Genomic DNA, 6,646 nt, shown 5'->3' with positions numbered 1-6,646 from the left:
ACGGACGGAGGGACAGAGGAGCGAAAACAATAGGGTCCCGTTTTACCCTTTGGGTACGGAACCCTAAAAAATGGGGGCGCTAAAAAATATTTATTCTCAAAGTGGGCAGTAGACAAAACAAGTTTGGGAACCACTGCTCTAATAGATCCAGTATTTCATGAATTTTATAGAAATATAAAAACGGATAATGATACAGAAAATATCGACCTCAATCTTGACGAAGAAGATCCTGATAAAAAAGAAACCACAGAAATTGTTTTTTCTTGACATTTGGTTAAATTTCATAAAAATGGATCTTAATTTGTTTCTGCGATTAAACTTTGTTATTACTTCATTCAAAATCACGGCTGCATTGACATTCTGACCATTTCCCTCCATTCCAGATAGATCAGCCTGGTGAAACTAGGAACAAAAAATATTTTCTATGGTCTTTACGTGGCAAATAAGCCCGGCCGCAGACATTCGGTTTCCGGATACGGTTTCCTGATCAGGAATTCAGATTCGGGATTCCGTGACACTAGCGCACACATTCGGTTTTTTTCATTCAGAATTTACATGGCCAGTACGTATAGAGACACTTAAGTGAAAACACGCATCATGGAGGATGACGAGTTAATCGCGATTGCACTCTTACTTTTGTTAAAAAAGAAAAAAATTAAGCGGCGTTACTGGGTAGACCCGTTAAATATACACGGAGATTGGCTGAAAGTCAATTCTACATTAAAAGAGCCATGTTACGGCGTACCCCGAAGAATTTTTTAACTACTATCGGATGTCTATCAAATCATTTGATGAACTCCATGAAGCCATTCGAGATAAAATAATAAAAAAGAATACTCACATGAGACTGTGTTAATTAACAATAACATTGAGGTATGTATTTATTTAAAATCAGCGTCTTATAATTAATACACTCTCCAGGATACATTATTTTAGGTTATTAAAGGAGATGACCAAATTTTCATAGTAAAAAAACCCAGAATCGACAGCAACGAAATGGGTACCAATGGGTTCATTATTATAGACCTTTGATGGTGCCAAAAAATCCTGCCTGAAATCCATTGGGTATAGGAGCTATATCATATTTTCACAAAAATAGGTTATGTTGAATTTATGTTGATTTTTAAGGTAGTAGTTAGTTGAATAGTAATATCCCCATAGTTACAGTTTGTCTGGAGATTAAAAGATCTTGATTTTGACCCCTACCCATTGCACTATTGATATGAACCACTCCAGAAACGATTAAACACCGACCTTATCTACTTGGAGAGGTTTCCCAGCTATGTGAAACCTTCATAAACAAAGGTAAATAGTAAAAAAAAAAAAAAAAATAGGTGCATCGGCCCAGAAGTCAGTGTTTTTACACTTAAGTGACAAGTATAGTTGTCACTATCCGCATTAGTGGAAAGTTCTCGTCAATACGAATAATATAAGCCCAAACACGAGGTAGTTTACATATTCAGTCATCGAGTTTCCTCGATCTTCTCTGCTCTCCATCATCAAGTCAACTTTAAACATCCACTCTTGTATAGTGCTAATAGACATACAGCTGAGTGTCAAGTTTTTACCTTATGCCCGCCTATTAATTTCGTAAGTTGCCTTCGATTTCTCAGGGTTTCCATCATCAGATCCTGACCTGATGACTATGGGAACATCTGGGAAGCATCAAACGTCTAAAGAACAGCAAATAGTAAAGGCAAACGTTTTCATAACCAAAATTCTTGATCGAAAACCCGTTATAAACCGAGAGGTTTTCGGATGATAATATGAAATACTTTTTTAAATCCACACATTATACTGAATCCAATGATACATGTGAAGTTTCTGTCGACTCTGGGTTTTTTTTTTTGGCCATCTCCTTTTAAATATTTTTTAATATTTTCCTTTCGGGAATCTTCAGATTGTAGAATTAAAAATTGTGAACCTTGACTATCTTCAACAGCATTTTCTGGTATGGATATTTTGGGGTAGTCTTGTGTGGAATTTTGTTGGATGACGGTGTTGGAGGAGGAAGATGCAAGATTGGTAATGGAGCGGATAACAATTTTAGGCTGAGAGGCACTCGCACTGTTGATAGGTTGCTGGGAGGATGAATGAAAATAACTTGGTTGTGAGTGCAAAGGAGATGGACGTTTCAAATATCGGGTGTGTCGTTCATAATCACATTAACACTAGAAAGACCAGAGTGGTCAAATGACCCCAATGAAGTTTTTGATCAATCATATTTTCAAAACCAAAGAATTGAAATCACTGTGGTTTTATGACTTAATATTTCGTCATTCTTTACATTATTCTGATGTGTCGATACCGATATCAAGATAAATACGAATTAAAAATGATCATCTACCTAGAAAGACCGCAGTGGTCATTTGACACCACTACGTGCGTGCTTTGTATATTCGTTGAATATACTCGTATTGTGGGTAGTTAAATTAAAATATTTGTATTGATGTTGATTCAAAGTGCTTGTGTAATGGTTTCCCATATTAGGAAACGGGTGTACTACGCCCAATCGAATAACAAATAATCGAATGCCAATTGGTCGACCACTATAAATCGAAATTCTAAATACTCGAACATTCATAATATCGAATGGTTATTAAATCGAACATTCAATACATCGCGCAGTCAATACATCGAGTGTTCAAAATATCGAATGTTTGTTTGATCGAGCGTTAAATGCATCGCATATTCATCCTATCGAAAATCTATATTTTTTATGAATACAAGAAAAACTCAAAATTTTGTAATAAATTACATTTTAATCTTTCACCAATTCTTGTCGCCAATTCTATAATAATATATATAATTATAGAATTTAAACTAGAAAATTATACAAAACAAAAAACACTTCTTATTAAAATTAAAACTAAACTTGTTGCAATAAATAACACATAAACTTATTAGAACAATAACAACTCGGAGGATGATGATGACATTTTAAAAGTGTGAATTGCAATTGCACGCAGAAACTCAAATATATCCATGTTGTTTTTATTATTTATTACTTTTTCAATTGCATTATCGTCCCTTTTGCCTCTTTTTTGGGAAGTAGGTCTTCCCAATCCCGCGTTTACCTTTTCAATCGTCCTGTTTGTAATGGCTTGCTCCTTAACTAAAAATTCTATTGTTGCATAGAGACCCCGTTTGTTCTTATCAAGTAACGTGTTCCACCTTCTGTGCCATCCTTCGATGCTGTTCTGGGTTCTAGGAAAACCCAGGGTATTATTTTGAAACACAGACCACAGTGAAGGTGGAAACATAGGAGATAAGCGTGCTATAAGTAATTTATTATTTCCCGTGTCGTGAGAATTAATATTTCCCCACACATAATATTTTGAAAACCAGTTGGTAATATCGTTCGCCTCATTAGGTAGTACTTCTCTCAATTTATCAAAAGCTTCTGGTATCTCTTCGTGGGGTAAATACGCGAGTGCGATAATCTGTCTCAACTTGACTGCAAACTCAGCATCCTGACCATATTTACTTTGCAAACCATTTTGTTGAATTTGACGCCATACATTTTGACCTAGGTGGAATAGACAACACTTGTGTTGCGCACCGGGAAATTCTTGTTTTACACCATTAATGACTGCCATCTCGAAATCCGTCATTATTACTCGTGGATTTAATTCGATTCCATATTCTAAAGCGTACGACTTCAGTGCTTGAAAAAAATGCAGGTAACAATTTAGCGTTTTCTTCGTAGGAAACGCATATACTAATGGCACGAAATAACGGTCTGTACCCGTGTCCACCAAACCATGTACACTATATATTTGTCTGAAAAGTATAGGACATGTTTCAAATGTACCATCCATCAGCCAAAGTTGAGATTTATTTAAAAGTATTAAATTTGATTTAGTCGCAAATAACATTATAAAGTTTTCATCAAACTTAATCTGACGCCCTAAAAATCTTTCACCGTCAACTTTCTGCAATCTATCGGGGACGTTTATATCATCCAAAGTAGTTGGTTCCTTCGGCATTTCTTTTCTTCTTGCTCGACGTATAATTTGCGATGCTGCTTTTTTGTTTGGAAGAGCACACGCACTTGATTTAGAAATTTTAGCCTCATTTCTCTGAATAATTTGACTCGGTCTGTCAAGCGAGCTGGTAGCATCACTTTTTAGGCAATTTCTAAAACGTAGTTCGTCCACCTTACCAGGATCTGGTGCGTGATTATGCTTTGAAGCATAGCTTTCCAACAGATGCTCCTCTTTGCCGTGCAATTTTGTTATTGCAGTGCTATTACAACTGTATTTATTTTTGTAGGAACAATGCCAGTAAAACTTGTTGTTAATATTTTTGTTTATTGCCATTACATAGCCATCCAAAAGTATGAGCGGCTTGTTTTTTTGAGATAACTCAGGCTTATAATATGACCCTACCGACATTTTTCACAAAATTCTCTACAAGTACTACGTAGGAACAATGCTTTTTGTGAATTTGCAATAAATGACGTTAGCCTGAAATAAATATGACTTACCTAATGGTTGCGTTCAGAAAGTCAATAAAATTATACATTTAATTATTTAATTTATCAGTGTTTAACTTGCAATATAATCATCATTGTCTTAAAAAAGGGGTACTTACAAATTATGAATTATAAGAAAAAGTAATAAATAATAAAAACAACATGGATTGTTGCAATTCTCACTAAACATTAAAATGTACCTTATAAGAATTAAAGATTAAAATGTAATTTATTACAAAATTTTGAGTTTTTCTTGTATTCATAAAAAATTTAGATTTTCGATAGGATGAATATGCGATGCATTTAACGCTCGATCAAACAAACATTCGATATTTTGAACACTCGATGCATCGATCGACTGCGCGATGTATTGAATGTTCGATTTAATAACCATTCGATATTATGAATGTTCGAGTATTTAGAATTTCGATTTATAGTGGTCGACCAATTGGCATTCGATTATTTGTTATTCGATTGGGCGTAGTACACCCTTAGGAAACATATTAGTGGTGGTTAGGAAGAGATGAAGGTCATCCACAAAATCAAAGTTTAGGCGAGTGCGTTGTATTGCGACTAATGGACTCATACTTGAATAGTGGTCGAAATATAACAACTGATATTTTGAAAAACATACATCAATATTTGGTACTGTAAACAAAACACGAAGAGATATTCTAGCTACTATAAAAAAATGCAACCCTCATTTTATATGAAATACATATTCACAACTCTGAAACCTGCGCACTTACAGTTTATCAAGGAAAAGCTATAAAATCAGTTAAGATTCTTAGTTCACTTCACTCTTATGTATTTGTTGATCCAGAAGAAGCAAAAAAGAAGCCGAACGCGGTGAAGTTTTACAATGCTACGAAATTTGGAGTACCTGGACGTTATTGATAAAATGACCAAGAAATATAGTGTCAAAGCACCTTCTGCTCGTTGGCCCTTACAAGTGTTTCATGATATTATGAATTTGGCAGCAATCAATTCTTGGATTTTATACAAAAATCAGAGAAAAAAGGCCATTCTTGACTTGGCAAGGGAGTTTATCGCCCGAGATACCCACTCCCTGATGACGCCGTCCAGGTACTTCACAGCCCGATAAAAGCATACCCCAGACCCTGAAGAAAAACGTAGCGAAAAGAGAAAACGGTTTCACGTCATTGTTACGTGCAAAAATGCATGCAAAACCAACAAATCTTGTATTAATTGTAAAAAGCCTTTGTGTGGTTCTTGTAATGTAAACAAGGAGCTAAAACATCAAAAATGTGCCTAATTTTTTTATTTTTATATCACGTAATGGATGTTTAATTACTATTAAGTTCTTATTAGACGTTAATCAATAAAAAATAAAACCATAATACACGAATAAAACATTACAAGCCATGAATGAGTCATTTGACCCCACTTGGTCTTTGTAGGTAGTTCAAAATTTCGGTCTTTCTAGTGTTAAATGAAATGTGTTAATATACTGGTTAATATATGTCGATTCTCTCTTCTCTTCTGGTCGTTCCCTCAATGCTGAGGATCGTGACTTATGTCAATCTTCTCCACTCGGTCCGGTTCAGCGCCATATGTACCGCTCCCTGTATCTGGCCTCCCGTCACCTCTTTGAGGTGGTCCACCCATCTAGCTGGTGCTCTTCCTCTAGCGCGCTTCCCCTCCATTTGTCCGAGAATGATGAGTCTCTCCAGGCTATGCAATGGAGATCGCATTATGTGCCCAAAGAAACTCCGGATCCTTTCCTGGCACGTAGTCAGCAGACGCTTGGCAACCTTCAGCTCTTCGAGGATGGAGACATTGGTCCTCATAGCTGTCCAAGGAATGCGTAGCAGCTTTCTCCAGCACCACATTTCAAAGGCATGGATCTTTTTGCGGTCCTTTTTCCTGATACACCAAGTCTCCCCCCCGTACAGGAAAATAGAGAAGACCAACGTACGAACCAAACGTATCTTAGTTACTCGGCGAATATTACGGTCTTTCCAGATTTTATCGAGGCTAGTCATGGCACTTTTAGCCATCCCGATACGGCGTCCGATTCCTTTCTCGCAGTTACCACTGTTAGAGATCAGCGACCCCAAGTATATAAATTCCTCCACTTTCTCATAATCCTTGAGCGCATTTGATCGACTTAAAACTTGAGCTCTGTCCACCGTCATCACTTTGGTC

Source organism: Helicoverpa zea, chromosome 22 (assembly GCF_022581195.2).
Source record: "Helicoverpa zea isolate HzStark_Cry1AcR chromosome 22, ilHelZeax1.1, whole genome shotgun sequence".
NCBI lineage: Eukaryota > Metazoa > Arthropoda > Insecta > Lepidoptera > Noctuidae > Helicoverpa > Helicoverpa zea.
This window is presented reverse-complemented; position numbering follows the sequence as displayed.